We start from the raw sequence: 11545 nt of genomic DNA on the forward strand, positions 1-11545 counted from the left end.
CTAAGATTTATAACGAGGTATAACATGCCCACGTGAAATATTGGCGGCAATATAACATATGGATTATATGAACATAATGTAGAGAGTCTAAGATTTATAACGAGGTATAACATGCCCACGTGAAATATTGGCCCATATCAGCAAGCATATCGGCCGATAGCCGATATGTCTCCAGGTGCCCATATTGGCCGATAATATCGGCCAGCCGATAATATCGGCCGATATATCGGTCTGGCTCTAGTTAAAACATCAGTGAAACTGATTAAACTTTAGAAACTGTACTTCAGAGGCTTTGCTTAGTAGTGTTCCTTCCAAAGCTAAACCAAGACTTAAACAGGACTAAAACAGGATAAAACCAGGAGGACCAATCCAAGTAAAAACACAGCAAGCCCCTGTTAAAATGTGTCTTGTTTGAGTTTGAATGTACAATAGTCCTATCACAGTAAATGTTTGTCATAATATCACTGTTTTATGCTTCATTTTATTTTCTGTATCTTGAAGGTTTGTAACAACTGAAACCCTAAACTTCTTGGCTGGACCTTTTGAGCAGAATTTGGGAGAAAAAATAAGAAGAAAGAATGTCTCGGACTGAAGAAGTGAACAAAATGACTGAAAATGTCTATAAGGTACACAGCTGTTGGTTTTGGTTGAATTTGTTGAGTAATTTGTTGCATTTTCAGTAAATATTCACAATTAAAGGGGCCATATGTCCCTATTTTGTGATCTGTTATAATGTTATTTGCTCATCAAAAACATGCCTGGAGTTTTGTTTTGTTTCATTCACACATGTTTAACACACAAATCCTGTTTAATTAGGCTGTTTAATCTTGTGATATCATGTGGTAAAACAGGAAGTGCTCCACTGTGTTTTTAACCTTCATACACCTTCATTAGAATCATTTGGATAATTTCAGCCCACACTTGCCAAACTCTACTGAACAAAAGGTTAAAAGTAGCTTTAAATTGAAAACTAGTTATGACATAACAAGGTGGAACAGAGCATTCTGATTTTTGGAAATGTAGGCAGACTAATAATAAAGGATGTGTGAATGACACAAAGCACAACTCCAGGTCTGTTTTTAATGAGGTAACAGCATTATAACATGACTGAAAACTCACAAGAGTCAATTGTGTTTCAAAGTACTGGTTTATAGACTTTTATTTATTATTATTGCTTTTTTGCAATTGTTTTGAGAAATAATTATTATTACTATTAAATCTTGATTCATTGTACTACCCAAATTCGCGTGTTGTGTTTTTCAGGGGATTTTGGAGCAGTTCAACCCCAGTTTAAAGAACTTTGTGATCATGGGGAAACACTACGAGAAAGCCCTGACAGGTTTGTTAAACAGCACCTTATTATTACTAACCTGAAATATTAAAACTGCAGTATGTAACTTTCTGGTGGAGGGCCACTTGCTTGTCTCCTTGGAGATGCAGGCCACAAGCAGGGCCCCAGTAAAAGCAAGAATGCAGAAGGAAAAAACATCTGTAATGAAACAAATGGAAGATAAATACTGTGTATTTAATGCCATACTGGAACATTCATGAAACTATAGCATTCCATGGAGACAAGCTGATAGGGAAAGAATTCGTAGTGCACCTTTAAATAAGACTAGTACATGTTTTTTCACTTTGAATAAAAATACCTTGACAAGTGAGTTTTGTTTATCACATGTACAAAGGCTTCACTGACTTAATTTTTTAACAGTTATGCAATTAATTACAATTAAACTGTTGCTATATAGGTGTTTGAAAACTTTTCAGTAAATGATAAGAAATGTTAGTTAAAATGTAATGTATTTTTTCTCCTTCTCCTGTATATAACTTGTGTTTGATTCTCATCCCAAACGCTTGTATTTCTCAGGAGTCACAGTGGCTGCCAAGGGCTACTTTGATGCTTTGGTAAAACTTGGGGAACTGGCCAGTGACAGCCAAGGTTCTAAAGAACTGGGTAAGTGAATGCATAGACCGAACGCTGTTTTATTTGTAAGAGATTGGCAACAAGACACCTTTGGGACACAAACATACCATGGGAATGTTCATATAACAGTATATGCAGGTACACCAGAACTAAGCCAGGACTAAACATGGACTGAAGATGGTTTAAACCCTGACTAATGTTACCAGACAAACACAAGTAGGGCTGGGTATCATTAAAAAGTTGCCGATACGTTACATATCTCGATACAGTGAGCTTTCAATTCAATATGATATATTTCAAATATAGCTCTGTAACAAAATTTTTTAGTAAAATATACCAGAAAAATACTCTTGGCGATATATTGATACAGCAGTCCCCGATATCGATACTGTATCATCACATTAAACGATACGATATATTGATGTTTCAATATTTTTGCACACCCCTAAACACAAGTATTTACAACAAAAGGTAAAGGTAAAAAAGAGGTAAAAAAGATAAAGGAGACCTACTATGCAAAATCACCTTTAGAGCTTTAAACCATGTTATAGTTGTTTCCCTTCTCATTTACATACTTGAATATTTAGAGTCATTCATCCATGTTTGAGTAACTAATTTATTTTTTTCAATTCTGCTGCTTCAAGACATTCATTGCATTCACTGATTGACTCCCATTTTCACCGCCACCAATACATTGCTCTTTACTTCTTTCTTCAGTTTTATTTTCGTCATTGGTGCATACAAATACATGCTGGATTTGGCATCGCCATGTAGTCATTTTAGTACAAATGAAAAAAAATATGCTGCTTAGATCAATATTGAGACTTAAAATGGCCAAATTCTAACATAATGATTCATGGGTGTCATAGATTATCACTCTATAGCAGATAAAAGCACTATATGTCTTCTTTACGATACTCTGGCATCTGTGAAGAAGCTGACAGCATTGTGTGTGTGTGTGTTTATAAAAGTGCAGGAGATGAAGACAAGAAGGGTCCAGAGAAAGTGAACAGAGGGAAGTGGAGTGAGTGGGGTCATTGTTGAGAGATTAACAACACCACATGATCTCATTGTAATGCTGCAAACAGCGGGGGAGGCAGCAGGAGCCAGAGGGCCACATGCCAACCACCGCATACTATGAGCTGTGTGACCAGGGCCTACGCAGACTTTACACAGTGAGGTCCATCCGGGTTAGTCCAGGTTTAGTCTTGGTATAGTCCAGGATAATTCCAGGTTTAAATCCTGGTTTAGACCTGGTTTAGTTCTGGAATTTTAACTCTACTGCATTGATCACAGCTTAGACCTCTAAACCACACTACAGAGCATGCTTAGTCCTGGTTTAGTTCCTTTGTATAGTCTTGGTTTATGCCTGCATAGCCTTTACAAACCCTAATCCGGGGTAGTTTTGGTTTTGAACTTTTATTGCCTCAAATCAATTCTCATCAACAGTGTTCTGTGACCGGGCCCTCACACAATTTGTATATTTATTTATTTATTTTTCCCCTTTTTTCTAGAAGAAAAAATAACAACAATAGATAAAAAATAAATAAATAAAAAATAAGGCATAAGTGTCTTATTTGAAAAAGTCAATAATTGGATCCCACTTCTTTTCAAAAGTACCTTGAGATGTAGTTAAGACGTTAACCATGTTAGCCATGTAAAACTCAGGCCCGGGGGTCAGATTTGGCCCACATTATAATTATATTTGGCCTTTGAGATCATATCAAATATGTATTAGAGCTGGCCCGCCGACTACAGATAGGCTGTAGAGACATTATTTATTTAAAATAGTTTTATTATTTTATATTATGATTGTTCTGGATTCAATGTTTAAGCAAAACTATTATTAAACATTTATTTTAATAAGAAAAGGTTTAACACATATTTCGAAAGAAGAGAAAACAACAGCAGATGTTGTTGAAATTTTTCAATAAATATTTAGTTTAGCCCACAACTAATCTCAGTTTTTTGGCCCTCAGTGAATTTGAGTTTGACACTCCTGCATTAAAAGTTCCATTGTTTAAACTGTATAAACGTCTGACTTTTGATATCCACTGATCAATGGTCAGTGTCTCAAGTTTCAGCCAGTAGATCATGATCGTTTTTCTTGCAGTCATCAGAAGAAGATGCAACAGAAAACATTAATCATGAGAAAGACCATCAGGAAATGTATCAAGCAAAAAGATCTTTGGGTCCAACAAGAGGTCAACAGCCAAGTCCTGGTTTTAGTCTTAGGCTAGTCCTGTTGTAATTCTGGAAGCTTAACTATAGTGCACTGATCATGGTTCAGACTTAGACTTAGACTTAGACAAACTTTATTGATCCACAAGGGAAATTATTTGGACACAGTAGCTCACACATCACAATAATTTAATAACAAAGAGTAAAAAAATATAAATGGTGATAATAAATTCCAAATAAGTAGCATAAAAGTAGCAAGAGACAGGTCAAGGTGTTAAATAAGGTATAATTATATAAATGTATAAGTACAAATTAAAAGATCATGCATAGTCGTGGTTTAGTTATTTTGTATAGTCTGGGTTTGTGATGTGAGACCAGGACTGACACAAACTCAACAAACACTGAAGTCCATTTGGGTTAGTTCTGGTTGTGCCTGGTTTAGTCCTGGTTAGTCTCTTGTAGTTAACCCTGTACAGACTATGCTTAGTCCTGGTTTAGTTCTATATAGCCTTGATTATAGAGTGGTTTGGTTTGCTGTTTGACCAGGCTGGGTCTTTTCAAACACTGATTTCCATTTGGTTTAGTCCTGGTTCATTTATGGTACCAGTGCAAGGGGCAAATGTCCTGAGCTGAACTGAACTGATCACAATTACAAAGATGTTGCTATTTAGAACAAATCTTTTGCTGTGTAGAAAAATGTAAACTTCTGCAAGCTTTCTGGTCTTCAATTAGTCAACCATCCCAAAGCTACAATGGAATCCTTTATTAAGAAAACTTATTTAATCTTCACAGGAGACACATTATTTTCAAATGGCAGAAGTCCACAGACAGATCCAAGTGCAGCTGGAAGATGTGGTAAGATAATACATTTTATATTTATAATAGGTTGTGTTTATGTTCTGTAATTTGATAATGTTCTTATTTTCAAACAGAGAACAGAGACTAAGTACTTAATGGGTGAAGCACAATTATTAAAAAAAAAAAAATCTAAACAAAAAACATGTTGAATTTGTTTATAATCTGGCAATATTACTTGATCTAGTGTCCTCAAGCTTTCTGTTTATGTGCAGATATCACTACATTTTGGCAATATTGTGAAAACAGAGTGTACACTGAACTTTGTGCCAGTTCATATGTTAGACACAGACTGCAGAGACATTAACCATAAACCAGATTTTGACATCAGGTCTTTAAAATAGTGTAACATATAATATGTTACAAGAGGATATTCTTCATGTATTTTGTCCTGCTTGCTGTGAACACTCACATGTTTTTAAGGATGGCATGTGGCACAGCTGTTAGCACTCTAGCCTCACAACAAGAAGGTCCTGGGTTTGATTCTGGGGTGGTGCGGAGTTTGTTTGTTTGTTCTACCTGTGCCTGCGTGGGTTTCTTTTGGGTGCTTTGGTTTCCTGTACCACTAAAACATGTACAATAGGGTCCCTTCTGGAGTTTAGACTCACCAGAAAAAGAACTACCCTGGTTAAGTAAAGGTCAATAAACAAATGTTGTTGTTTTTTTCCACAGCTGAAGCTGTTTCACTCTGAACTATTGGCTCAGCTGGAGCAGAAGTTGGAGCTGGACATCAAATACCTCACAGTAAGTCTCCATCAGTTACTTTACCTTGTAGAGTAAATCCTGTTTAATCTATTTGGTCTGTTATTAAAATTTTATGTTTTTAATTATTGCTGTTTGTTAAGTTTGATTGAGTGAGTGACTTGAAGTGTTGAATACACCCAAAAAGGTTAAAAAAAATAACAAATATTCAAAAAGGAGTTGGCAAAAATAAAAGTTATGTAGATCCTACTACCTTTTTGACTCTGATGTAATATAATGAAGACAATACAGCTGTTTAAAAAGAAAGATATTTTGCCCATTTGTTTATCACGAGTAGTATTATGTCTTTGTTATTCATCTATTCTACATTATTTTTGTTGTTATTTGAAAGTTAAATTGGCTTTTGATGAACACAATGAATGTATTGATTTTTTTGTGTAAAATATGTCTGTATTTTGCGTATTAGTTGGTAATAATATATTTCTGAAATACCTGACACTATTTTTTTTAAAGGTCCTATATAACACAAATTGACTCTTGTGAGCTTTAAGCCATGTTAGAATATTGTTACTTCCTCAACATGAAGTTGCGTTTTCTTTCATTCACACATGTTTGAGTAAATCTTTATTATTAGTTTGTCTACATCTCCAAAGCTCAAAATGCTCTGTTCCACTTTCTGATGTCATGTAGTGGTAGATTTCAAGATTTCAAGTTAACAGCTACATTTTACCTTTAGTTCAGTAGAGATTGGCAATTCCAGGGCTGAAATCATTTGAACGATTCTAGTGAAGATCTATGGAGTTTAAAAACACATCGGAACACTTCCTGTATTACCACATGACATCACAGGGTGGAACCGAGTCTTTTCTGTTTGAGGGAAGAACTTGAATTTGTGTTTTAAACATGTGATTGAAACAAAACACAACTCCAGGTGTGTTTGTGATGAGGAATCAACATTATAACATAGATCAGAAAGCAGCATAATGAGTCTCTAAATTTGATAGCAGAACTGATATGAACTGTTTTCATATTAGAGTATTGATTGATGTGTTTTACATCTCTTTCTGTTTAGGCAACACTGAAGAAGTACCAGGGCGAGCGCAGGTCTAAATCAGAGTCAATTGAACGTTGTCAGTCTCAACTCAAGAAACTCCGCAGGAAAAGCCAGGCCAGCCGACACCCGAACAAATATGGAGACCGCGAGATGCAGGTAACTATAACCTCACCGTAAGGCAAAAACACAGCATAAGATTAAAGATGCACTATGTATAGCTGTGCCTGGAATGTTTCACAGTATGGCATTAAACCTATTTATCTCCATTTAGTAAAGTAGTGTCACAACCAGGCCAAGTTACAGGTCAGATTTGTGTATAGAAGTAAGAATGCACGTTTTCCAAGCTATTCATCAAAACCTGTAATTGAATACAACCTAGACGTACGTTCAATGCCACATTCTGAAACATTCAAGCAAAAGCAACAGCATGTCCACTGAAACAATCTGGTTATATCTATGTATAGCTGTCCATCGTATAAGAGATTAAAACAGTGATTAAACGAGGGCAGATTAGTTTAGCAAAGAACAAGTAAAGCAGAGAAAAGCACAAAAGGTTCATTCACAAATATACCAATCCTATAAGAGGCTGAGTGGATTTAAGCAGTGTTAAAGTAAGCTATAACGGGTCTCATATAAAAGACCAACTCCATTAGTTGCACTGTAAATCATGTGTCCCATACGAAAGGTCACCCTATTGTGCCACACAGCGTGAACTTTGCTTTACACTTTCTGCAAAAACACATTACGACATAACCTTAGATGGCTTGAATTTGCTATATTTATCTTTTTTGGATTAGTTAAAATGTTTTTGTTTGGTTTTTTTTACGTCATAGAATTACAAGTCTGTGTTGCTTGTTCAGGCAATTAATGTTGAAAACCAGTTTCTGTAAGTTAAAGGTACAGTATTTAGTTTTCTGAAGGTGGTATTTCATCTGGACTCCATAGAAATAATAGAAAGTTTCATACTTCATCAAATAAGAGTCAAGGATTATGGAGATGCAAGACCACTTAGATTAAGGACGCATTAAGAAAAACATTATTTTGATTGAGACTTTTTAGGTTAAAAAGCTGGAGGAGGATAGGTCACATGCATGTAGGTATTTTATTTGAAATGCAGCAAAAAAAAAAAAGCTTTACTTCATGTACATTTTCAGCTGGTACAGTGGTTTCACAGTGTAATGTTTCTGACCTCTGCCTTCAGTTCGTGGAGCTGATGAGCCGCCGCCAAGGAGAGTTGGACGCTCTGGTTGCCACGGGTTACAGGTCGGCACTGACGGAGGAAAGGAGGCGATACTGCTTCTTAGTGGACAGACAGTGCTGTGTCACAAAAATACTCATCAACTACCACTCAAAGGTGACTCAACTGTACAAAGCTAAAATAAACAAACCATAGAATTTTTTTTTTACATAGGCCTACAAGCACAATCAAGTTTGTGCTTGTGGTGATACGACACGTGAGTTCTGGTTTTAGTGTCTGCTTAATTTAGACTAGAATAGCCCTAATACTTTGTTCTTATTTGAGTTTACACTTATTTAGAAGATCTACCAATGGTGTAGGTCTGTTTTAGACTTGGATTACTGAAAATTAACCAATCAATCAATAAACTTTACAACAGGCACAATTTAAGCACTTTGGGTAGTCTTAGTGCAGCAGAAGGACTGATCAGGATCAGGAAAGAGTCAGGCAGTCTCATGGCAGTGCAGTTTTTCATTTATTAGATTAGACTGATTGATTGGTTTTGGTCGGGTAATACTTGGAAGGCCACATTTTAAATTAAATGGTAGCCTACATAGTGTAAAAGGTTTGTGAAGAATTATTAGTTAATTTGTTCTTAGTATGTCATTATGTAGACCACCAACCAGGATTTTGTTGGTGGTCTGTGTAAATGTCAAACGTTTTTTTCCTCCTCTGATCAGGTGAAGGAGCTCCTGTCCCAGAAGTTGTCGTCGTGGCAACAGTCGTGTTCTCAGCCGACCAAACTGCCGGAGCGCGCCCACCAGCTCCGATGCCAATTAGAGTAAAACCAGTTTGTAACTTAGAGGATATAGAACAATCAGGAAAATACTAGATCCTCTAAAGTTCAGTCACTGATACTCAAATTTGCAAATTTGAATTGTTAAAATAAGTTGGATTATTGTAAAATTATTATAACTCATTTTAAGTATTACCACATTTTACACATATGTGTAGAAAAATGCCATCAAGTTTGCAACAAAAAAGACATGTTCTAAAGGACCTCAGTGTGTCGTATGTCAAACAAGCTGAAGCCAAATTCCTGTAACAGTGTAGTAAGCCTTCTGTAAGATGTCTTGTTGGACTGAGTAGTTCAAATATCTACTTTATCTACCCTCAGGTCTATTGCGGCAATCACTGGTGGCCATCGTAACTCCCCTCTCTCGCCCCTCCTGGTACCGTTGCCTCTTCTTCTATGGAATACATGGAGATACACCCCGCTCTTCCCCAATGAGCCACAGCAGCGAAGGCGTCTGGCCACTCTTCCTCCAGTCAACACGAGCCCCGAACACAACGTTCCTGCACCGCCCGCTCCCTCCCCCATCGGCATGCACTCCTTTGGGTCCCTGTCCAAAGCTGAGCAAATCGAAGACAACCCTCCTGCGCCCTGGTACAAGCTCATCAACGGGACACTGTCACCCCCACGTCATGTTTCTGCTTTTCAGCCGGACTCCTCTTATTTAAAGAAAGCCACCATCCCAAGTCCTCCTGTTCTAATCAACAACCCACAACCCAAAAAGAGCACCTCTACAGATTGGTGTGGGGGCTCTGATACAAGTGGTAGCCCACCCAGCACCATTGGTAGCCCACCAGGAAGTTCTGCATTCAGCCCACCAAAATCTGCTTTCCACCCTCTCAACCCCCACTCCGCTTTTAGCCATCCATCTGCAAATAACAGCAGCAACAGTGACCCAGAGAGCCCTACTCATCGCAGCAAGTTTCCCTCAATGGGAATAGGACAGATATTAAAGAAGAAAGTCCCATTACAGCCATTTTCCTTTCGTCCCGAACAAGTTGTAGAGGAGGTAGTGTCTCCGCCTCCGTATCCCATGCAAACACTGCTTTGCGCATCAGGCGCACTCAAAACTCTTTGCTGATGGCGCAACAACGTAAAGGAAATAACTAAAAAGATAGAACGGGATCTCTCAAAATGTACAGAAGTTGGAGGGGTCTTCCAGAGCGGCCTTAGTTTGAACTGTGAATTTTGTTTATTGCTACTGAGCCACTTTTGTCCATTTATTTGTTGAAGGGGATTGAAATTAGGGCTGCACAGCATGAGGAAAAACATGCAATATGCAAAACTGTGGAAAATTTGCAATATTATAATATAATATTATTATATAGTAAGTTATAAAATATAGCTGAAATATCCCTGTAATTACTAATCAAATAAACATTTAACAAAGACAAATCTACAATTAAATGTAGATGACGAAACTTGAATTTAAAATATTTTCATTTAGTAAAAATAAAACTGACTATAAATTTAGGTCAGATGGAAAGCCATAGCCTTATTGCAATACTTAGTTCTTGACCCAGTTAAAGCATAAATATTGCCATAGAAATAAATTGTCAAGATCTTGTGCAGCCCTAGTTGAAATTAATCATAATTGTCTTGTTACTACTGTCATTATGTAAGAATAGGTGGTGACACAAAGGATATGAGATTTAAAACTGATCCCTAAACAATGAGTAGACCTCGTCCCAGATCCAGATAGGACGTCATGTTATCCAAGGTGTGCACATAGGCGCTTACCCTCGTCATAAGAACACTGTATTATAGATTTACGAGATTGTCTCTTATGTAAAATTGTAATAACTGGTTACTAATTGAACCATCTACTGATTCACACCAGCTAAAGGAGCCCAACCTGTCCCCTGCCCCATAATATGTGTTCTAGTGTTTATTATTGTCTATGTGAAAACTATATCCACTGATAAACAGGCAGCCCGCACTGTCTCCTCAAGGCTGACTGGCACTGCACTATTGTTGAAACCAAAATCTGTAGTATAATGAGTGTTTTTACATCCTTTACCTCACAGCATTGTTCATAACACGTCAAAAAATAGCAATCAGTATGTGGATTTTGCCACCGTGTTGCAGTAGATCTAATAGGGTAGACAGCAGACAGGTAGCAAAGTTAGATTCATTCACCTTTTGTATGGTTAAAACAAAACATCCAACTTTAAACACTGTTAATTCACAGCTGTACCTTTTATAGTGTTGAAGCACCTCTAGCAAAACTATGGGAAGGGTAGCTGTGATTTTTCTTAGCCAGTTTTTTGCAAAATAAAACAAAAACATTTAAAAAATGCATTAAAGCCTTATGAAACAGACAAACCTCGCCAAATGCTGTAGGTATGAGAAAAATTCACTTCATTTTTGTCTTAAAGATGTAGTCTGTGCAATAGTCTTAAGTGTTAAATGCAAGTATTTGATAAGTGCTCTTTTTTGGGGGCGCAATCATGTGATTGTAAATAAGATACAACTACTGTGTTCTGTCACTTGCGCTGTGCTGTATGAAGAGATCTTATGAAGTTAAAGACATTTAACATTTTGTAGTTACCGGGAAAATACTACTGGACTTTATATTGAGGCTTCCACTGGCAAAACTCTAGGCTACACCACTGTTAATGGTTAAGATCTCTTCCCATCAAAAGTTGCATGCACTGTTTGACAAATTGTTTCGTCACCTTTTTGAAAATCATGTCTTTGTACCTTTTTTTCTTGATAATACGGAGATTGATATGGACTCGAGGGAAAGGGGAGGGTCTTTTGTAAGATTTTGTAATGATGGTTTTGTTTCGAGTGTCA

At 37.0% G+C, this 11545-nt stretch overlaps 1 pseudogene; it reads left to right on the forward strand.

The window, feature by feature from the left end:
• The first annotated feature begins 578 nt into the window (after window positions 1-578).
• Window positions 579-9827, forward strand: LOC129411811 (brain-specific angiogenesis inhibitor 1-associated protein 2-like; annotated as a pseudogene).
• The last annotated feature ends 1718 nt before the right edge of the window (window positions 9828-11545 follow it).

The sequence above is a fragment of the Boleophthalmus pectinirostris genome, unplaced genomic scaffold (genome assembly GCF_026225935.1).
Source record: "Boleophthalmus pectinirostris isolate CB_2022bp ecotype Guang Dong unplaced genomic scaffold, ASM2622593v1 HiC_scaffold_6, whole genome shotgun sequence".
Classification (NCBI taxonomy): domain Eukaryota; kingdom Metazoa; phylum Chordata; class Actinopteri; order Gobiiformes; family Gobiidae; genus Boleophthalmus; species Boleophthalmus pectinirostris.